The sequence below is a fragment of the Apis cerana genome, linkage group LG2 (assembly GCF_029169275.1).
Source record: "Apis cerana isolate GH-2021 linkage group LG2, AcerK_1.0, whole genome shotgun sequence".
Taxonomy (NCBI): domain Eukaryota; kingdom Metazoa; phylum Arthropoda; class Insecta; order Hymenoptera; family Apidae; genus Apis; species Apis cerana.
The window spans coordinates 11,779,801-11,803,271 of record NC_083853.1 but is presented as its reverse complement, the minus strand read 5'-3'; the positions used below and the strand labels follow the sequence as shown (position 1 = coordinate 11,803,271).

The following is a 23,471-nucleotide window of genomic DNA, read 5'->3' as shown; positions in this document are numbered from 1 at the left end:
TTTTATTTCGACATTTGGTCGCTACAGGTATCGTCGCGCAAAAATGCAAAAAGCGAGTATGCGAGTTAACTCGTTATTAAATGCGTCGAGCTTGTTCGTTTACGAGTTTATTTATTCATTACGAGAATATCTGGCGCTTTATATACGCTCGCGGAGTCGTGGAGAGAAGGAATTCGTTGAATCCCGGAATTATATGGGGAGTCGAATAAAACGGGAAATTTTACGTGGATGATCGGTTGCGCACGCACGGTTGAAAAGAATAAGTTAATGTATGGTAAGCCTGAATTTACAGGAGAGGGTGGCATTGTTGCGGACCCATCAATTGCCTATTAAGGTTGGTATCGAGGATCCCTGTATAGAAAGGATGGGAAAATTGTGCATGCCCGTTCCGTGCATGAGGTAAGAGGGTTGCTACGATGCATGGCAACGTTTCCGAAGGAAATTTACGAACCGGAAGGAATGTTGAGATAAAATTTAATATCACAGTCCGCTCGGCATTCGGACCGATGCGATTTAATCCCGGCGAGGATCTTTAGGAATAAGCAAACACGGAATAACGAACGCGGAAGATATTCTTGACGAAAGGAAAGGAAAAGAAAAATGTTAACGTATTGTACTCTCGAATAAAGAATTTCCTTTTCCAACGGATATTCGTCTAAACAACATTTCGAGCTCCGTTCGTCGTGATGCAACTTCGATAAATGATATTAAAAGATTCCATTCTTCGCAAGAAGGAGGGAAGAACGGTTACCGAGGGAGGAACTGAAATAAAAGATCTCCCTTTCTCTCTCTCTCTCGCTCTCTCTTTCTTTCTGCCCTTTGAGCGGAATAATTAATGAAGTCAACGTTGGTCCGGCGATAAACATTCCCTCCCCTTGCGAAACGTAATTACCAGCTTCTTATTAAGAGAGATTCCCGTGGAATAAGAGATATTGCCGCAACGTAAATAACAGGAGGGGGGGAGGGGAAGAGAGACGCGCAAAGGAAGATAGGGAAGAATCTGTTTCGAGGGCGGAAAAAGCGATGATTCTATCGATCGAATCAAATTCGCGACGAGAGTAAATTTTCGTGGAACGGAGGGAGGGACCGATCGAAAGATGAAAACGAGGCGTATCTTTTGGCGCGCGAAAAAGGAAAGGTACGTGGACGACGTAAAGACGCGTAGCAAGCGATTAGGGGATCGTGGCAGTTGATAATTGGACACGCGTTTGTTTGGAGGCCGGCCGCAGGTGAAGTGGTTCTTGATCGGGCGCGTGCACTAATTGGGAGCGCAATTAAAAGCTGCGCCGCGTTATCCCGGGGGAGAGCCGACAATCGAGCGCGTCCTGGCTGGCGGTGTGACGTGATCAAAACAAAGTGCGGGCTCCGTACGGGGATCACGGGCACTCGCGGCCGCGCGACAAGGGCGAAAGGGAGGGGCGGAGGTGGAGGACAGCGGAGGGACAGGGCGGAGGCGGAGGCGGCACGTGTGGGGTGGCACGCCGGGCGCAAAACAAAAACCGACGGAAATAAAATAGAAAGACGGAGCACGTTAATTGACTGAGCCGACACGGGGAGCCCCCCTTTTCGAACAAAACGTGTCGACGACGCGTCGATGCTGACACCCCGCGTGTCTCTCGCGCTCGAGTGCGTTCCTGTCGGAATACTGATTTTCATTTTTTTTTTTCTACTTCTACAACAACGCAAGGCGCCCACAATGGCGCGCGTCGGTTTCGACGAATGCGAGGAAAAGAGGAGAAAACAACGAGGACGCGAAGATGGAAGAAGAGACGGATGGTGATAAGGGTTATCGCGAAAAACGCGCCCGTACAATCGTGATTCCGACGAAACTTTCTGCGCTCTCTCAGTATGGTCTTGGTATGGTGTCATTGAACGATGCATTAAATTACAACTGAAAAGTAATCGCGAAACTTTGTTCGAGAAGTCGATTGAAACGACGGATTTTTATCTCAAAACGAAATGAAAATCGTTCGATAATTTTTCCATCGAACGATTATTTATTTATTTATTTCTTTTTTTTTTGCACTCGACACGACAACGGAACGATCACTTCGTTTCCGAGTGAATAAGAGATACGGCGCGCGTGCATAATTGTCGATAATTTATTTTCACTCACGACCGTTTTTATCGCTTACCATTTGAATAAATAGAAAATCTCGCTGCTTTAAATTTCATCGTCCTCCCTCCTCCTCTGCTCTCCGTGAAAATGGCTCGATACGTTAAGTATTTTACGACATCGTTACAAAAAAAAAATAAAAACTCCACCGACTGTGTATCCAAAAACTGGTAATACAACGAGGTCCAAAAACTGGGGGATATTAAACGTTGAATGCAAATCGATTTTTCGTACTCGGATATTCCGATTAAAATATATTTTCAACGGGGGAATGGGCAGGGGAGAGAAGAAGGAGAGAGATACACACATATATATATATGTATATATATAGCGGTAGAGTGCCGCGTTGAATTCTGGCAAATCGCGATAATGCGGCCATTTCGAAATTGCCACTTGGAGTTTCTGATATTTTCATTCGCTTAATTATACGCGTTGAAACTCGACGATACCAGTTCGACAAAGCTATCGTAGACGGGGAGGATTATTTCATCTGTTCGCTATCCAGGACGAGGACCGGTTGGGCCAACTTAGTTCCCTCCATTGTTTGCCACGCGATACAGTCGTGGATCCTCTGGCGGATTCGAGGATCGTTTCACGAATGTATTGAACTTGTTGAACCACGTATCGGCGTAGTGCGTTGAACTTTATCAAAGAAACGGTCGTATACACCGTGACACCGAGAACATTGTGAAACGAATCGTACAATTAGACCGGCTGTCCCCGAATTGGGATTATTCGTTTCGTTCCTACATACATTCCTCTCGATCGGCGGATAAAGAATGGATGCTCTTTCTAGATTGGAATCCATCGAAAGGAAAGCAACTTTGACGAAGAAACGAAATTATCGTTGACGAAATTGCGAGTATCGGATCTGCGAAATCTCCGGCTGGAACGCTCACCACCCACCCGGAGACACGTTTTAAACGTTTGTCGCTGCCAGCTGGTTGGCGGCTCGTCGATGGAAGCCAATCGATACATGCCGATCGTCCATTAATTAGGATTTATACATAATAAACAATTTGCAAATGCGCGAAACGACGATCGTTGCGCGTCGTCGACCATTGTTCGCGCCTAATTGATTTCACCAGCGAGTGAAATCCAGCCCGGTTTATTCTCGTGGCGAGGTATTCTCGAGCGAGCGCGGGCAACAAACCGGCTGACAAAACCCGTTGTGTTTTACATAATTGCCGTGAAAATTACGCGCGTAATTTCTGCCCACTATTTCTGACCTTTATTAATTCACGGAGGGGGGAGGAATGGGAGCAGGGCCGGCCTCGATTGATGCCCCGCGAATTACTACGCCCCATTGATACGTGTTTGAGCGATTAATCCGACCAACGATAACGCACGCTGCCCTTTCATCGAGCCTCTCGAAGTTATTACGAGCAGAAACACGTTATTGCGAATACGAATCTGACGTTCCGTGCAAAGACCGAGCACGAATTTTCACAGACCATCCCCCTTTTCTCCCTCTTCTCTTCTTTCTCTTCCTCTTTATCCGGCGGTTGGTCGTAATTTATTTTGGCAACGAACCGCGTAATTAACCCCGATCACGAGGAATTCCTTTGTTGGCAACTGCGTCATAATAATCGATAATTCACGGCGTGCTCGCCAATTTTCAGGAATCAATTGGCGCGGCTCAATTTCCTTTGCTCGGGCCAGAGCGAAAGCGATGGAAAGCGTAACGATGGAAGAAGGAGCAGCGGGACGATTCAGTTTTTTAAATCGGTGCTCACGACCGGGAGAAGGATATAATTGCATCCCCGACGACTCTCGGAAATTGATCGGCCGTTGGTGAATCGTTAATTCGACCAACGAAGGATGTAGCCTCGACGAGGGGGAGGATTCGTTTCGACAAAAGGCAACGACAAGCGATGAGGAAGACAAAGAATGGCGTGCAACGTATATGCGAGTTAATGAAGTTATCCGAGGAAGAAGTTTCGGCGAGCGACTATCGATAGTCGAGATGCCCCGAGAGGGGCAACTATTATGTTGAAGTTTGCACATTAATTCGGCCGTTGACCTAAGCTCCCTGAAGTTGCACTGCTTCCAGATATCCCTCAAAGTAACCGTTCGAATTTCCAGCGAGGAACTTGTCACGCCACCGGTGTTAAAGGCTTTCATTACGCAATCGTTCCATGGAAAGTTGTTTCCATGGCCTCGAATCGACGACCACGAAAACCTTGGGATATTTTTCAAACCTTCAAAGCGATTCGATTTCGAAACAATCGTCGATCCGATCTTGGAACCGAGCGGGAAGAAAACTCGTCAGATTTTCCAGGATTTGAAGTAACCATCGATCCGCTCGTAACGCGATATCGGCATCGAGAATCGGAACGAATTAACGAATGCTTGAGAAAAAAGGAGAGGGATGAAATCGTTCGAAACGCGTGATAAATAGGAAGATAGAGATGATGGTTCTTTTCCAAGTGGTTGCTTGAAATTCTGTATTCGATATCAAAGCTAAATCCCGATGGCTCGAGCTCTCTTCGGCCATTATACTCGAACGAACTTCGTGACCCATTGTCGCGCGGTTTGGAAGAATGGCTGGGCGATATATATATATATATACGGTATACCTTAATGGAAATAAATTATTGAAAAGAGACATCGGGATGCCGACCTACATTTCGAACGCGAATCAGGTCTCCAACTTTCACCCGATAATCGGTCCGAATTCGTCCTCGTTAGAATTATAACGACCGATCGATTATATTTATTTGACGCTTAAATTTATAACAAACTTATTGAAATTAATTGATAATTAATTGGTCGATCGTTAATTGAGCCGGGTGCGTTGAGCTGGATATCAACCGGATATTCGTGGTACGCGGCTCGGGATAATCACGGGGTTGAACTATAACGTGGAAATTTCCCCCTTTACGATAGTTGGTATAAAATATAAACGGTTCTCCGCCGGCAATTTTCGATGCGTTTATAAACGACCGAGTTAATGAAAACGGTAACACTAACGCAGACGGCAATTTGGGCGTCGCCTCGGAACAAGAAACAAGAACCTCTAATTACAAATGCGTCCTCGTAGTCGCGCAGGATCGTCAAAGTTTATAGAATATTCGAAACGTTTCTTCTTCTATTCAAGAAATATACCGCTTACGTATGTACGATAAACGTCGATCTGGAAGAGGAGAAATTATTATTCGTCCCCTCGATTCATCCCCGTTGCTCGACAAAGCGATTGGCGATTTCCTCGGACGCGCTAATCGACAATCGATTTAGCGCGAAAATCAAACTCGTTAGTTTTAATCAAATAACAGGGACGAAGCATTGTAACGGAAACCAGTTATCCTCGGCGAACTATCGCCGTTGAAAATCGAATTGTTGGCGCGTTCGAGCTCGGCCGGGAGCCACTCTCGGACGAAGGAGCGGACCAACTTCCAAATGCTGCCATTCCACGGGCCGGTGGAAGCGGTGGTAGACACGTGCGTGTTTTCTCAGTCGGGAACGACATATTTGCACGATGTAACTGCAAGAGCCGGGTAAATATTTAGGATGCACGCTATGCGCCGCAATTTCATCCCTCGCCTCGCCACCAGAAGCGAGAATACAACGGAATTTCCACGGAGTTACCCGCCATTTTCCTCGCTTTTCGTCGTCGTTTGAGAACGGGTGACGCGAAAGGATTGAAACGGGGCGGGGAAACGGGGCAGATTTTAACCGAAAAGTCCACGCGGCGGGGACGGCGGCCCGTCGATCGGATTTTATCGACGCACTCTCCCGCATTGCATTAGCGATTCCACTTCCGATCCGGCCCTCGATTTAGTTTTATGTCGAAACTAAAACGCGGGGTCGCGAGAGCTCTCTCGGTCGAGTGGAAAGTGGCCTCATAAATAATTCAGATAAAAACCAGCCAACAGTTTTTTAACAGCGAATTTTTACCAACTATATGGATAAACGTGGTACAGGTAAATGGGGATCGATTCGTGTGCGTTGATTCCTATTTGCAAACCGGGGGCCCCGATTAAATCTCTAAAGGGTTAACACCGAGTCGACCAACCAGACGAGGGCAAATAACGAACAAATTCGTTATTTCGTTATTCTTGCTGAGCCGCGCGCGACTCGCGTGGCGGTAACGTCGTTTCTCTTTATCGTATATCGTTACGATAATCGTTATCGCGTGCGACCTCCACCGAAACACCTCCTTCCACTTTTGTCTCGTTCCATTCTCAACTGTTTATACGCCCGTTTCGACCCAAATTGCCACCGATATTACTGGCCGGCCACGTATCGAGGGAGGAAGACGGAAAAATCCCGAAACCGTTATCGAGATGCCCTCTTTGACGTCGAACCTCGTAAATCCCAGGCAAAGACGAGAAAAGGGAAAGAAAAGAGAAACCGTCTCCTTCGCTCTCTCCGCCTCTTGCTACTTGGCCACCGATACCCTTGGCGAAATTTCATTTCTACCCCTCTTTCCCTTCCTCTTTCCCTGCTCCACACCCTCTACGACCCTCCTCGGCTATCGCGATAGATGATGGGTTTCACGGGAGAGAGGAATCCTTTGCGAATCGAGAAAACCACGCAACCTCCAACCTCATTATCTCTCTCTCTCTCTCTCTTTCTCGTGACCTCGATCTAAGCTGTTGACCTTCTGCCCCTTGCTCGATCTTCTACTCGCGCTGTATCGCGGACGCGTTGCACGCCAAGAACGAAACGTAAATCGTATTCGCGGTTTGTTATTTCCTGTGCCACGAAAAATCCATTTTCCATCCGAGGAGGGGAGCGCGCCACGCCAACCCACCCTCGAGATCTTTTCCTTTCGTTTCACTCGCGTTCCACTCGCCGTCGACACCGCGAAACGTCGTCGTCTGATCGCATCGATCAACGATGATACGTTTTACCGGGAGGCTTTTCGCCTTCCCCTCCCCTCCCCTCCCAGTCCGACACTCGAGAACAGCGTTCGTGGATTTGTAGCCGAGTATATGGTGTGGAAGTAATCCAAGATCGCGGGAGTGGAGAATTTTACGTTTTGCGATTTTAAAATTAAAAGGGGAAACGGGCTCGAGGTCTAAGATCTAAGACGAGGATACGTTCCGATATATTTTTTTGAAAAGAGAGTTTAGAAAAAAGGGGGGGGGGGGGAAATTATATCGGTCATTTACGATTAAAGGTTTTTGATCGAGTTACGAGAGGAAGGGATAACGGAAGGTAACGGAATGGTAGGAAATAAAAATAATACGTTAGACGGGACATTAGCTCATTTCCGCTTGAAGCGAGGAGCGAAGGTATATGTATGCTTGTAATGACTTCTTTTTCTCTGGTTATGACTTATAAAAATTTTACGTTCGTACGATCGAAACTTTTTTGTTGACGATAACAACAAAAAAGAAAGAAAGAAGAAAACGAAAAGGCGACGAAAAGAAATGTTTGCTCGGTTATAGATATCAATTCGCGCTTCGATTATATTCGAATAATTTAATTTAATATCGTAATGAGATGAGCGTAATATACATACTACCCAAGTTTATATAATTTAACAACGTTAATAATTATAATCATAGTTCCAGAATTAATCCAATGTTTTCCGTTTAAAACGACAAATCATCCGATCATTTCCATAAATCTAAAACGATACCAATTTAATGAGTTCGACGGTACGTATAATTACATAGGCACGGCATTTAAAACCATCAATTTTCGCGAAATCAATTAATAAAATGACACGTCAAAACGCGTGGCGTACACGCGATATCTCCATCTTAATGCGCGTCACATCCACAATGTAATTTAAAAAATTGTAATTACTCTGAACGAAGAGCGCCGTTGTTTTACGCGAGACGACAAATCGATACAATCGTCCCACGTATCGTAAGAAACAATATACAATTGTCCGTGCAACTGTTCCTTTCCCATTTTTTTTTCCTCGAATAAATCAATTATCGATCGCTCGAACACTTCTCGAGGCTCGTTAATTATACACTCACACACACACACACACACCATGTGTCGCACCGTGGAAATTTAAATTCGTTAGATTGGCTTTCGAAGAAGATCTCGTGTTTGCAGTCAAAATTCTCGATCCTATTTCTATAATTTCCTTTTCACGATTTAATCGTATCCGCTCTTGTTCTTTCTTCGAAGTCCTCGACGGCCGTCGCTACCGCAACTACGAATCACAATTAAAACGATAGCTTGACTAGTAAGCTCGTGTGTTATAATCAACCCCTTATTGATGATTCAGCCGAGTTTGCAACATCCGCGCGGTTTTTGTTTCCGTTCCGTGTTCTTGATAGCTATCCTTTACGCTGATATTTTCGTTCTTTCCACCGTTTCGAGGCATGCGCGCCGTGCGGCATCCCATCGCTTATTAGCTCGAAGGGACGGAAATGAAAGGACGATAATCTTTGAACCCCTTGATTACTACGCGCGATAATTGAGCAAACCTAACACCTGGAAAACCAGTTTCTCGGCCACGATTTTGCGTCGATCAAATTCGGTCTCGATACGTACGCACGAGAGAGAGAGAGAGAGAGAGAGACGAATAAATTGCACTTCGCAATCACGAGCGAAAACCCCATTAATTCGATCGAGTCGCGAATTAATTTCGCCCCTCTTCCCCAATTTGTTGCAAGACGATTCCTCCCGATAAGAGGATCGATCGATCGATCGATCGATAAAATTATCATCGATGGAACGCGGATTACGATCCCGAAACTGGTTTTAAAACGCGTCAATCCTCTTCAACGCTCCTTAAAGGACATCTTTTCGATCAGTGTTCCTCCTCCTCCTCCTCCTCTTCCTTCAGGAATTCAGCCTCGAAAACGAATTGCCGTAAATTGCCAGCAAAGTATTATATATAGAGGGACAGATTGACGCGTGTCACGATAAAACTTTTATCTTTTATCATTCGCTCGGCCCCGTATCGAAATAAATCAATTTTCGCGGGATCTGTCCGCGGCTGATGGATAATTTGTGGCCGACGAGCTACGAGACCAGTCTCCCGAGAAAAATAACGCCGCTCGCTACACAACTCGGTGTCGACAGCGGCCGCTGTGTTTTTCGAGCCCGGTTGTGTCGAAAACTGGGTCGTTCCGGATCGAAGGGAAGGGAATGGAAACTCGTTTGTCCGTTGCTCGATTAATTAAATATAACGCGCGTAAGATGCATCGATAATGCATGCTCTTCTCCAAACAGGGGGGATGTTTTTGAATCCCCCTCCCCCTTCTCCCTCGCGATGAAATTCAAAAGTGTGTCTCGGCACGCAAAGAGAAACGAAACTCTCGTCGAGTTCTCTCGAGCTCGTTAGAGAGAGAGAGAGAGAGAGAGAGAGAAATTCAAAATATCGGAGAAAAGAATCGGGGGCCGTATAATTAACTTTCGAAATAATCGAAATTCTGCCTTTTCACCGCCGTTCCCATTCTCCTCTCCCTCGCCGCGCGATCTTCTTCCAATTCCTCCTCCATTCCTCCCTCTTTCTCTCTCTCTCTCTCTCACACACTTTGCCTCAAATCGAATGGAAGATCCGGCATTTTGTACCCATTGTCGCGTTGATTAATGCAATCCTGTATGAGCGCGGTTATAATAGTAAAGTCGTAATCGAACGCGTATGTGCATTATCGTCTGCACGGGAGAGGGGGAGGGTATTCAAGCCCCGATAAATGGCGGACGGCATTTGTGTGAGCGCGGCTTGGCCGTGAGAACGGGAGGATGTTGATACAGCTGATAATTCAATAATTATCATCGGTCGCGTTAACCGGTATAATGGCGGTGACGAAAGGTTTCGAAACCGTTTCCAACCCTTCGTTCCTTCGTTCGCGATACAAAGCACGAATTCCAGAGAATGGAGGGATAGAGGGGAGGGGGGAGTGTGGAGAATGGAGGTAACGAACGGAGGATCGAAAAGGAGAAACTTTTTCCACGAGGTTCATCAGGTATTCCCTGAATCACCTTTAAAAAAGCCTCATAAAATATTCAATCGAGGATGGACATGAAAAAAGGAACGTTTAATGACGCGGCATGGAAATGAAACTCTCCTCGAGATAGGAGGGCCGGCTGCCAAAAGACATCGAGATTAAAACGAATTCATCCCCGCGTGTTACACACGCGATCCTTCCCTTCCCATCGATCGATAGACTAAACATAATTAATCCTGCCAATTATCGGCATGTAAAACTCGAGCTTCCGTGGCCAACTAATTCCATTAACCGGCACACTTAAACGAGGCCGATTATAGGGGGAGGGGCAGACTTGAAACGGGACGCTCGTTAAGCGACGATAAGGGACCACCTAGCTTTTGGTAAACTCGACAAAATTCTCTTCTCTTCCGGTGCTGACACCCCTCGTGGGTAAAATCGATCGCGATACGGTCGCGCCACACACACAAGATCTTCGACGGCAGTTACTTTCATAAAGATCGTATCTCCCCGCATTGAAATATCGGTCGATAAATCTTCGTTGGCGGGGTTGAAATGCGGGGAGGGGGCAAACGAAATTAGGGATTTACCGGCCACTTCGCTCGATGTCTCTTCGTCGCGCCTGGCGACCGCGAACGCTGTACACGCGGAGGAGGAGGAGGAGGAGGAGCGTGGAGGGAATCGTTTGTTTCGCTTTATACGCGTTTCGTCGAGGCAATAGGAGGCAGGTCGAGATAATAGCGGGGCGAAGTTGCGGGGCGCTTGCGAACGAGCGGAGTCTCTTTCTCTTCTGTTCGGGGGAATGAGAAAAAGGATGGGGAGGAAGGGAGGGAGAGGGGAGGCAGGAGAGCAGGCCGTAAAGTGAAAATCCTAGAGGTAGCGGCGTGACTGGTACAAATTTCATCCTCGCAACCAGAAATTCCACAGCTCTCCGCTCTCTTTTCCGGAAATCAATATCTCGCGACCCAAGTCGCTGAAAAATCTGATGAACTCTCTTTTCTCCGCCTTCTTCTCCGCCTACGCTTTGGAATGCCACTAGGCTCTCGATTTTCTCGGCGAACCTAGTTAAACATCGCGAAAGCTGAAGAGTTTACTTTGATTCGTCCCGTCCCTCGCTCTTCCCCTTCAATTTTAATGTGATTTTTATTAGCGATTTTTACGAGAAATCTACGACAAAAGTAACGAACGAAAGAATTTTAATGAGAGAGAAGCGTTTGAACGTTTTTTTAGCGATGGATTTTAGCGATGAAAAATAAGGAAAAATGGGACGTGAAATTTCGGACGGAAAGGAGGTATCCGGATACGGAGAAAAGAGGAAGGCGTGCCAATCTTATTTAAGATTCGTCTGAACTGGACAAAGAACGTAGGCTATTTGATACGATAAACGTAAGAAGCTTCTTTCCGTGGCGCGATAAGATGATGGATAAAGAGGGTGAATAATTTTCCTTTCGCGTGGCGGCAAATAAGAAGGAATTTTGAGAAATTTTCTCACGGGGCAGGGACGGGGGCCGCTGTAATACATTTAAATATCCTTTCTAGAAAAGGATTCTACGTGAACCGAGTGCGGTTGAATTTTTAGCGAGATTAAGTATTACCATTCCTCGTTCAAGGTGGAACAAATGACTGGCGTTAAGACGATAAAAATTCATTGGCAGCGTCTAAAGGCCCGGTTTTAGCAACGAAATTGGCACCGCGAACGCGTGAGATGTTTGCTAATTCGACAAACCTGCTTTCAAGACGGAATCTTAAATACAGGGCTTCCTGTATGGAATTTCCTGTCCTCTGGTCGCTTCCTCTCGTTAGTTTCCGACGACGAAGCGCAACGGAATAATCCCTCGTCCGTAGTGTCACGGATATCAATTAGGTAAGAATGTGATCGTGTAAACATAATAACATGGACGAGGAAAATGTTTTGTTTGAAAATCGCCTCGCATATATTTTCTCCAAGGCATAAATTCCCCATTATTGTAACCATATACATTTCACGGCATGCCATAATCGCGTGAGATTTAAATTTTGTAACCGATTTTAAAAATCTATCTTTCCATACGGAGATTATTCGCCCATTATTCCTCGTTCGAAAGAATGAAAGTTGGGAAAAATGTAGATCGTAATAGTCGCGAGAGGATTACACGGTTATTTTCGTTAAATTATACCTGCCTATCCTCAGTTTGGGAAATGACAGATATAATTTCTCGTAAAATATAAAGATTGAAGTTTTCAATTACATGCCTGTTAACCTGGAGCATGTTACGTCACTTCCTTTGATGTCGATGCGGCCACCAATGTTCTTCGACAACACGCGTAATTCCACGATCCTCTTGTCAATCACTGGAACGAAAAATTGAGCGAGCGATTGGATTGGTGAATAAAGGGATATATCTGCAATAAATACGAATTTTTCTTTAAATATTCCGTGTTGATCATACGCGATATTATTCTTAAAAAAAAAAAAAAGAAAGAAAATTATCCTCAAATGTATAATTTTGTTTGTTTCCACAGTCTACTGATTCGATGAAAGAACCAAGTTACGTTTCGGTGGGGGATGAATAGAGGGTTAATGCGCGACGAGCGGAAGAAGAGCGAGAGAATCGTTGGACGTCGACTCGACGCCTCGCTCCATTCTCGAAACTGCGACGAATTCTATGCCAGAAACTTTTCTCGAGTAAACAAGACTGCGTAGAATGAAAGTTGTTGGTCATTGGACGAGGACGGATTGTTCGAGACAATTGCTTGAAAAAAAATATATATATATTTCAACGGCACGTTGATGCGTCGTATTATCTTGGTCAGTTTCAAGGATAACCGAGAAGGAAAACGTCGCACGAATAGCGTGTAAATTCGCACGAACGTCGTGAAAGGAGATCCTTGTCAACGCGCGAATATTAAATAAATAACCATGTGTCGTGGTAACGTCTGGTTGCATGCCCTTCGTTCGTTGAAATACGTCGAGCTCTCGTTAAAAGACTCGTTGCATGTGGCAAATTGGAAGCTATAAATCGATCGAGCGAAATTAGAAACTAATTCGAAGTGTAGGAAAAATCTCAATCTTCGAGGATAAACGTTCTCTTCGCTTCTAATCATCCATAATGAATGCGCTGTTAACAACCATTAACCGTCGAAAATCACATGGAGGATTTAGAAAGAAATCCGATTAAAAATCTGGGGAAAAAAACGATAAAATGTGCGCGATACAAGAAGTAGTTTACGGATAAGATTTTTTTTCGTGTTGGAATAAATCCGATGAGATTACGACAATCGATTAATTCTATCTAATTATATCTAGACACGGCAGAGAAATTACCAAGTAATGCCATCGAGTGTGTGATTTTGTTGGGATTCGATGATTTATTACGGCGAGGCGGCCAGATCTAATACTGCTTATTAACCGAACCCGAAGCGATACGGCGCAACCACTCGGATGATCGCCAAGTTCCGTGCTTTATTTGCTTTATTTTCCAATCCGCTTTTTACGCGAAATCCACACCGTGTAGTTTACCTCGTGCACCGGCCGAATCGTCGATATTTCTTACGGTCATTGCCGTTTCATCGTCGGGTACATACGTGTTCATACGTCAACATTAGCGCGTTTAAAATATTCGTCCGGTCGAAGAAAGCACTAATCGCTGCGAGAACTGTCGATATCGATTCCCCATTAACGTCTCCCCAAAACTAACGCGTGTTTCTTCTTCCTTTTTTCCCCCTCTTTTGCCTCCACCAAATATTAGAGATCGCCCTAACAACTAACGAACTTTTATAGGACAGTCGGATAACAATTGGATGCTCGATAACTTTTGTGCTATCTTATTCATTGCGAAAATGAACAAGCATGATCGAGCGATTTCTTTCGCCGATTACTCAACGAAACGACCCAATAATGTCCCCTTGATCGGACACAGCGACACCCTTCGGACCACTGTGTCAACAACACACTTTGGAGAGAAGCGTTACCAGGTTCGATGAACCGATCTCGATCAAACGTGATATCCCCGCCCCCTCGATTATAGTTTTAATCTTCCATAAAAGCGCATCCACCGCACCGTACTTTGTGCATCGACACGCTAATACCGAAGAGGACAGACATCACCGTGACGCATCGGCGTAGCAGCCGACCCTGCCAGTTTCTATCCTGCGTAACCAGATCACGACGAAGGAGAGCGTGTTGGGAGGAAAGCAGATGGAGGGAGAGCAGAAGGTTCTCGGTTGAAGAAGGAGGAGGAACGGCAGGGAGCTGGAATAGCTTAGGCAAGAAGTATCGCGCCGCCTCGAGGTAAGCAGGTGCGCAACATCCTATCGGCTCTTTCTCGGCTGCCTTCTCTCTCCTCCGGTTGCTGCTGCTTGCCTCTCCTCTCCTCCTCCCTTTTGTCTCCGCCAGTCCTCTTCCTCGCTCCTGGCAAGGTTTCTCCCCTTTCGAACAGTGACCTTCTTCTCTCGCGGCTTTCTCCATACTACGCTCCGCTACCATCACTCCCCCCTCCCCTCTCTCGTGTGTTTGCGCAATACGTACGATCGTAGCGAAGCGGCGAGAAACGGTAACGTTAGAGGAACGGTTAAATCACGGTCGAAACAGCGAATAGATCCTTGCATACGATAGATCCGTTCGTAGTTTTAATCGCGATCACTGGACTATAACAGCGACGAAACTAAAACCTAGAACATAATGCTCACGAAGGATGATTTTAAGCGAATTGATTTTTCTCCCCATTTTTCTTCCGTCCATTCCGGCGGTGGAAATAAGGAGGACGGGAGAGAGAACGTTGGGAGGGCGGGGGCGTGAAATGGGAAAGTGGCGAAAACGTTATTGGACGAGGTCGCGTTATCCGTTAAAACAAAATAGCGGAATAAATAAAAAAAAAAAGGAACGTTTATGCACGGCCAATTGCACTTCCGCGCCGCGAACTCTGATTTACGCGGGAGCGCAGGTGTTTTGCGATTATTGTTATTTAATAGGGGAGGGAGGATAGTCCGGTTAATTTCCAGCGGATTTCCCACGACGTTTCGAAAAAAAAGAACGTCGGCGGGCAATAAATACTATTACAAAAGTGTACATTCGTAATTAAATTGTTGAATCTCGGAATCGCGAAAGAGACGAAAATCGGCGTTGATCTTTGTGAACCATGCGATCGAGGAGATAGAAATTTCGACGTGGCGTCCCTTGGTGAAGGAAATCACGGGGGAGGAGAAGCGGGTCTCGAAGAATACAGGGTTTCAAGTAGATCACATGGCTGTGATAATGGTGGCTCACTGTAGCGTGAAAGGACAGCTCGTTTTCAAAGGGAACGTTTTCAAGGTCCGGCCCAGAGGGTAGTTTTAAATACGGTTCCTACGACTCGTCTAGACGGAGAGTTTCCGTGTTATTTCCTTTATGGATCCTTTAACGATCTACGAAACATCCTTCCCCCTCCTCCCAAAAGTTAATAACTGCGATAAAATTCCAGTTAAAACCGTTGCTTTTTTTTTGAAATCCTAGAAAAATCTTGAGCGTATTCCTCGGGAAGGATCGAAAGATATTAAACGTATGAAACGAAGATGAGAAGAGTTATAATTCGAAAAAATTTTCCATCCATCGGAGAATTGGGAATAAATCGAATTATTGCGATAATTACAGGATTGCTGCTAATTAGACTGCTCGGTTGGGAGGAACGATACGAGAAACTACGAGCTTTGGTGATCGTTAAAGTCTTTTTAAGCGTGTACCCCGTGGATGCAAGTGGAATATTATCGGGACACGTTCCACCCCAAACTCGGATGCCTCCGAAAAGTTACGATATACATATACATATATATATATAGCGAATCGGTGAATTAAAGTAGTTTCGAATAGAGTATCGAATAGAAACGTTCATAGAGAGATGGTAGTCGTGGAATGGAGGATGGAAAGCGGATGAATCCCGTTATCTATTAAATTTACGCTCGCTCGTAAAGATATCGAAATTTATTATTCCTAAAATCACAAGCTCGTGTTGCCTCTGTCCAATATTCCTTGCCATTCTAATTTATTTCTACGTGATTTCACCGGCTACATTAATTTTCCCGCTCCGTTTGCCCCCTCGCATCTCCTTACCCTGTTTCCTTACGACTCGCTAAATCCCCTGGGCGAATTCCTTAATCAAAGAAGCGTTGTTCGTTCACGTGTAATTTACAACCGTGAAACTTAATCATACTAAGCTCCTCGAAACTGGTAAAACTCTGGCAAGAAAGAAGAAAGAAAGAAAGAGGGGAGGGGAGGGGGAGAGAGAGAATAGAAAGAAGAAGGTAAACGAGGGTAAACGAATCAAAGATAATCGATGTGACGCGAACATTTACCCTTCGTTCGTTCCTCTTTACCCAAGGTATATTTCATTCTAGAAAAGAACTAAACTTAAACGAATTCGTGGAAAAATCTTGGTCAAACATCCGTATTCCTTTGCCAAGACAATTTTATCCGTTCTTCCACGTTCGTTCGGATCCCGCTTTCTGCTTTCGGAACAATAAAGATCCACGGTTATGCGAATACGGTATATTTCGCGGCGGATACGTTTCTCTTTCGTTTCGAGAGACGTTGGCGGAGCAAACGTGAAAGATGGAGGCCGGCCCGTCGTTGCAACGATGCAACGCAGAAGACGACAAGAAGACGGTGGTCATAAAATATTCGTTGTACGTGATAAAATCTCCAATTTGTCCCGATTATTCTGTTTGATCGAGCTGTTTAAAACGTCGGATAAATCATAAACGAGATGAAAATGTGCGTTTCATTCGCTCGCTCGATTACCAATTCGTCCACTCGACCTACGTCTAACCTGAATCCTCCTTTTCTCCTCTCTTCCTTTAGAATCTCACTCGAAAAACTGGCGTCTTCGATCGACGAAAAACGATACGAGGAAATGTATACGTGTTTTTTCAAATTTCTTTTCGTAAACGACGAGGGGGGAAAAGTTAGTGGGAGAAATTGGAGCGACAAAGCTTTATAGACGCGGTCAATATAAAGAGGATTTGAAGATCACAGTCGGCCGGGTTCCCATGCGAGTTCAAAAATGTATGGCAGTCGATAAGCGGGCGGACGAGTTGCTACGAGTTTCTCCAGTTTCCTCTTTGCTGTCGTTATACCTGTGAAACATGCTTCGCGTAAGATCACTGGCACGAGAGGAAAACTTCGTCGAAGAAATTTTCTCCCTCGCCACGGTATCTCCACCCAAGATCGTCAGACTGCAATTTTTATCGGTCCCAGGCTTCGATACGAATATACGCGTTCAGTGCATCTACCACGCTCGACCTGTATCCCCAATTTGCATTCCAATGTCTCGCATCGACGTTTCGGATTGTCGTCTAACGTCCTCTCCTCCTCTTGTCGCGATTTTTTCGTGTCTTTTCTTTTTTTCTGCGATTTCACGCCACGTTGACGTAGACAGCATCCGGATTGCGCTTCCAATCCCATTATTATCGAAAGCGGATAATATCGGTTTCGAATAAACGATTTCTCGATTTATATGGATATTTAATTTCGCCTTAAAGACGAGGCGCAAAGTAGAATGAAATCAAGATCTATATCACGACCGGCTAAATTCAATAGAGTAAATTTTCTTTGGAATAATGGCTCAAACGAATCGATTAAAGGAAATTTATCTTTATTATGGATAAGATTTAAAATATTTTTGTTTAAATTGAAGTTATAATTAATAAGTGAACATAATCCGAGTTTTGTATCTTTGATCCTCGAATATCATCCAATCCTAACTTAATCTAATTTTAACCAATCTAAACGGATAATCATTGGATTTCCCTTTTCTCGTATCGAAGAACACGTGTTGCACGAACGCGAAAGTGAAGCTTGACGAATTCGTGGCGCGCGATACATTTTTCGCCCGTCGAGCTTAATTACGCAGTTGACAGTCCACTAAACGACTCTTCGAATCCGTGAAATGCGACAGAAATTGTTTTCAATTAGGATGTAATTTCGTTTAACAAGAGGCGCCGTAACTGAATCAACAACGCGGCGTTTCGGCATAAATAACCGGGGCCATGGTGGCCGTGTAAAGCGGAAAATTTCGAAACAATTTTATTTGCCCCGTCGCGGGTGCGGAGGGGGAGAAAAAGCGGGACATTACTTTCTACCGGCTACCCTGATAATTCTCCGCGAAAAGAGTCGGCCGTCGTTTGATGGACATCGTGTTTGCAAAGCGACGAGCCGCTATTGCGTGAAACTCTGCGTAAACAAACTGATTCAACAAAAACCGATTCAACAAACAACACCAACGTTTTAACATATTCCGTCATAACGAGCTTGACGTATGTGGAAATATCCAACGCGGTATCCCTTTTTCTTTTTCCATTTTGTTTATTTCTTCCCTCCCCCCATTTCTTTCCTTTCTTCTTTCTCCTTTCGCATTTCTCATTCGATCGACGAAAATAACAATTCTCGATTTCCTCGAGATTTAGTTATTCTTCAGATGGATGCGGCAGGAAACGATACGGAGGAAAAACTGGGTTGAAAAGTGGTGGGAAAGAAGGAAAGAAGGGAGAGATAACGAGAAATTTCATTTCAACCGATTTTAGGAGGAAATTATTACGTAATCCGCGTTTTATAAACAAGCTCATAATTATTTCCACCACGCACTTGCACCCGACGATGATGCCTCCCCCTTCGCCACTCAACCATCCGGAAAATTACAGAACAGACTCCCGTACAACGCGAATTCCCCTATAACGAAGGCCAAAGAATATCTATTCTTTTCCTCCATTTTATATACAGCGTATAGTAGATTAAAAATCCTATTCGAGTATTATTACATTAATCCGGATTTTAATCGAGCATCAGATCGTTTTCTCTAAAAATATGGCCCCCGTAACGGCACGTAATTTCCCATATACCCGAAATTCACTATTATTAATAAGCGTCACGCACTACTGGCGGCAAGGGGGAGAGGAGAGATCTGGCAGGACAATGCTAATCTCGAAAACTATTATTCCTCGACGAATCAGGGGCGTTTAAATTCGAAAATGCGGACACACGCGCGCATATACCGCCCGATACTTGATTAATTTACACGAGCACGCGAGAGCGCCCCCTCTCTCCCCTCCCGTTCGCCTCGTTTCAAGCGGCTCGAAGCGGAAAGAGATTTAACGATGAGGGGGAGGGAGGGATGAGGAGGATATCCAACGAGACGACATATTTCAAAGTTACACGTTCGCGCGGGGCGGGTCGTGACACGGAATACGAAACATATCTGATTGTTAATAAGATCAGTGTAATGCAGTTTAAAGCTTGGAACGTTGCCGACGGAGAGAGGGATAGAGTGAGAGGGAGAGAGAGACGGGCCGAACGGAACCGAAAGACAAATTAGAGGCGAAAGAGCTCTCGCATCGTCGAACCCGTAGACGCGAGCACGGAGGGAGGGAGGGGAGCGCTTCCATTCGTTGTCGTTGCTAGTTTTCACCCTGCCATAGGTGATTCTCATTCGAGCAAATACTATTACAAGGATATCGCGTTCCTCATGCATATCGCAGCGCCCGGCAAAATTCCGGAATATCCGATGCAGTTTGTATCGAATAACGGCTCAAATTGTCAAGGTATAACACGCGGTGTATATATATATATATGTATATATAACGCGGTGTATTCGCATGAACATTGAAAACACCTCCCCTCCCTCTCTCCTCCGTATGGAAACAAAAATCACGCATCGTTTCCGGGGGCGCGAGGAGCCAACCGGGTTTTCCGCGTTTTAAAACGCGTTTAAAAACGAGCGCGAGATTCGAGATTGGGCGGAGATTGGGAAATGCGAAACGCGATAGGCGTGGAGATTTTCTCCCCATCGCGTTGCGGTAACGTGTAACCTCTCCGACAGGTATTATTGAATTATTATGGGCGAGAAACTGTTATAGGAAACGGAGAGGGTATTATTAAAAACAATGGTCAGCGCGCAGGGCGATTGATCCGTGGCAAAGTGGTTAAGAAGGGGAAAGAAACGGGAGGAAGAATGGTACGAGCCTTTACGACACGAGGAATATATCGTCGTCGTCCGCGGTACGAATTACTTCGGTCTGCTTCGTGTACTACGAGCATCATGGAACGTCTCTCTCATCTAATTGCACATCTCGCAAAATATTTAGCGCTTTAATACAAAAGTTGCTCGTTAAGAGTTCAACGCGATTGTACCGCCCATCGAGAACACTTTGACAAGAGGTGTTCGCGTGATTATTCGATATAACGAAGATTTTTTTTCGTTTAATGGCAAGAAGCACATTAAAGAAGTATATACCCCTGGTGGAGAAAGAAGACAAGATTGGTCTCGAACGGCCTTGAATTAAGAATATTTTTTCTCGCTCCTTAATGATACTATCGAGATCATTAATATGCCAGAACTGGTAAGTAGAAAGAGCGTAATAAGACGTCAATACGCCTCTAATGATCGCGTGAACAACGAACAGCATTTTTGTGCGGGATACAAAGTTCTTCGAACAAGAAACCGATTGCATGTTTCCATAAGCGGCTTGAAACCTCGTCTAAAATGCCGCGACATGCTATCTGTAAGTAGTGCCCCTATTAGGGAACAAAGGATTTTTTGAAATTACAGATCACGATTCTGACACCCAGTGATCAATCTGAATGTCCTTGGACTCGTAAGAATTATCATGATATATGCAGTATATATATTATGGAAAGATTCTCGAAATTGCAATCAGTCAAACTTGTCCAATATTCGCAGAATGAGACATCAATCGTAATCGTAATCGTTAGAATTCGATCATTTTCAACTATGAAAAATCTAAGTGGCACGAAATTTAAGATTTAAGAAACCTCGAGGAGATTCAATTCCAGAATCTCCGCGACTTCAAGAGATCCCTTGATCTCGATGATCCTTTTCTTCCTCAAAGCGATTACAATTCCCTAAAAAATAACTTCCTCGTCTAGAATTGGTCGTTGTCCCTATTTCTTCGTTCCATTCATTGCTCCTATTCCTATTTTGCAGATGCATCGCATAGGTTCAAGGAAAAAAGGGCTGTCGGTCCAATATGCGGTTGCGATGCGTTAATTATAACATGTCGGAATAACAGGAATCGGATTCTAATTGCCACATTAATGCCGCGTTAATCGACCACGCTATGGCATGTTACAGAATGGGGGGATGATTTATGCCAGTTTCGGATATATCGTGCGAATGGAACGGATTTCTGTTCGCCATCGGGGATCACTGGCATTGTTAATACACGATGTTAATATCGGATACCTTGTACCTTCTTTTCTATAAAAAACAAAAGAATGCGCGACAGATAAAAAAACTCTCGAAATTGTGAACGATGTTTTCAAATCGTAGGATCGAATCGAACGGGAGAACAACAAAGTGGGAATTCGTTAACTTTCGTTCCAAAGCTATCGATTCCACGCGGTTTAGTATTGGTGATTTTCCGGCGATCTTTCGGGCGAGTTGTTAAAAATATATTTACGATTCCTCGTTAAATATGAAAGAGAAATCGAGCGAAAACGATGAAGAAATAATAGGAAAGTTTCAGGGGAGCTTTGTCGATCCCTTTACGCCCGATTGCCTCGAATATAATATTCGTGTAATTCGAACGATCGTTACAATTAATAACATCGTTTGGTAAAGTCGACAACAAGGGGTTATTCCTGTTTTTCAAAGCGAACGACGTGACGCAGAGGCAAGAACACTTGTTATTTCTCATTACAAGTTCATCCTTCGTTCTCCGCCGTCTCTTTCCTCCAATTCGTAGCCTTCTCACGGAACGATCGTCCCTTTCGAATCTTCATCTTCAACCTTTAAATTATGCGACAGATAAAGATCTCCCATCCAAGTGGAGGAGCGCAAACTTGGCGCTTCTTGGAAAGGGGGAAAAAAAGAAAGACGACGAGCGACTGAAACTTCTGACTTATTAGAAACGGTTTGGATAAACAATATACACGCGGCAGACTTGGCAATGCGACACGTATAATGAAGTTCGCAAGTTTTCTCTCGGGCAAAAGAACAACGGGAGAAAAGAGAGAGAGAGAGAGAGAGAGAGAGAAAGAGAGGAAGATGTAAATCGCATCGAATCGAAATAAATTCGATTCGAGTCGGAACGAAGTTTATTTTTCTTGTTGTTGCTATCGTTTAGATTTAAACGACACGATTTTATTATATCGATATTTCATACAATATACTTTCCTCCGTGTAAAAAAAATATGATGAAAAAAAAAAAGGAAATCCATAAACATTTTATTTTCGAATTTATGTTTCACGTAATACGGTTGTCGTTTTAATCATCGATAAAACGGAATGTCAAAAATGAATGAACCAATGATTTATCGTACGTGCACATACGTATGAAGAGTTTTATCATAATCAATTAGTAGCGAGCCCCCATTTTGTCCACAATGATTTATGCGTGATTCAAAAATTTATTTATCGTTTTTTAGTCGACAAATCAATTAAATCGATATTAAACTATTAAAGTATTTTTAAACAATAAATTTGAACAATAAAGAGATCCCTTTTTAAATAATTTCCCAAGAGTATTTTCGACTCTTCGTTACTCAGAAGAGAGCGAAACAATTGATTTCCACGAATGATTCACGATACTACAATGAGTCGTGTGTTAATTTATACGTTTAAAAGTTGCAACAGTCGGGGATGGATCGATGCGCACTCTGCATGTTCGACGTCGAAGCGCAACAAGTAAAAGACACACGCGGAACGTTTAAACGCGGCGTATCACGTTCATCGATCGAAGAAATCCAAGAGAAAACCTCGGTTAATTGTATTTCTCTTCCCCAGCGAAAGTTAGAACACGACGATCGTTCTCGATCGATGACCGTACATGGTGGTTGTTGGTCGACGGTTAAGGGATAGAAAGGGAGGACGAAACAATCGCTTGAGATCGATCCGATGCGTCATCTTGGGACGATCCCAAGGTGAGCGATTTATCATGGATGATCGGCTGAGAACGCGATCCAGAGGCAAAAAGGGAACGCGATCCATCGAAAGTTTCGACGACAGACAACAGCGCGCCCGTTTGAAACAACTGGCTTGATGAGCAGGAGGAGGAGGAGGAGGGGGAAAGATCGAAGGACAAGGGAAGCAGTAATCACGGTGGATCGCTGATGATCGAGGGTCTGGAAGAAAGGACAAAGGCTCGTGACGAGAGAGGTGGGAAGGGGGTAAAAATGAGACAAGCGAGACGAACGTTTAGAGAGATGAAACAGGAAGGGTGGCCGATTCTTCCCACTGTGCGAGTTTCCAGTTTCTCTTATTGAAAGTAAGCTTCTTAAAGAGGAATCAGAGGGGAGGGGAGGGGGAAGAAAAAAGGGTAACGAGGAAGAAGAGAACTTATGAAAGAAGGAATCATCGACGTTTCGTTTTTATTGCCTCGCTTATATTGTTCCAACTATCGTTCCCGTTTGCCATCATTAACCAAAATGTAAATAATAATTCTTTGTCCTGTGTAAGTGTTTAATTGGCGATCAAATTAACAGATTACGAATCTTTCCTTCGAGAAAGGACATTATCGATGAT

General features: G+C 44.4%; 1 protein-coding gene across 3 annotated transcripts in view; it reads right to left on the bottom strand.

Annotated features, from left to right (window-relative positions):
* LOC108002811 (irregular chiasm C-roughest protein) overlaps positions 1 to 23,471 on the bottom strand; it is a 279,347-nt gene that overhangs the window by 220,865 nt on the left and 35,011 nt on the right. The window contains exon 1 of one of the 3 annotated variants that reach the window (XM_062071242.1): positions 12,217 to 12,363. The exons of the other annotated variants lie outside the window; for them this stretch is intronic. The gene's annotated coding sequence lies outside the window, so the exon portion shown is untranslated. Of the gene's footprint in view, positions 1 to 12,216; positions 12,364 to 23,471 lie in introns of those variants that run through there. 3 annotated transcript variants of the gene reach the window in all.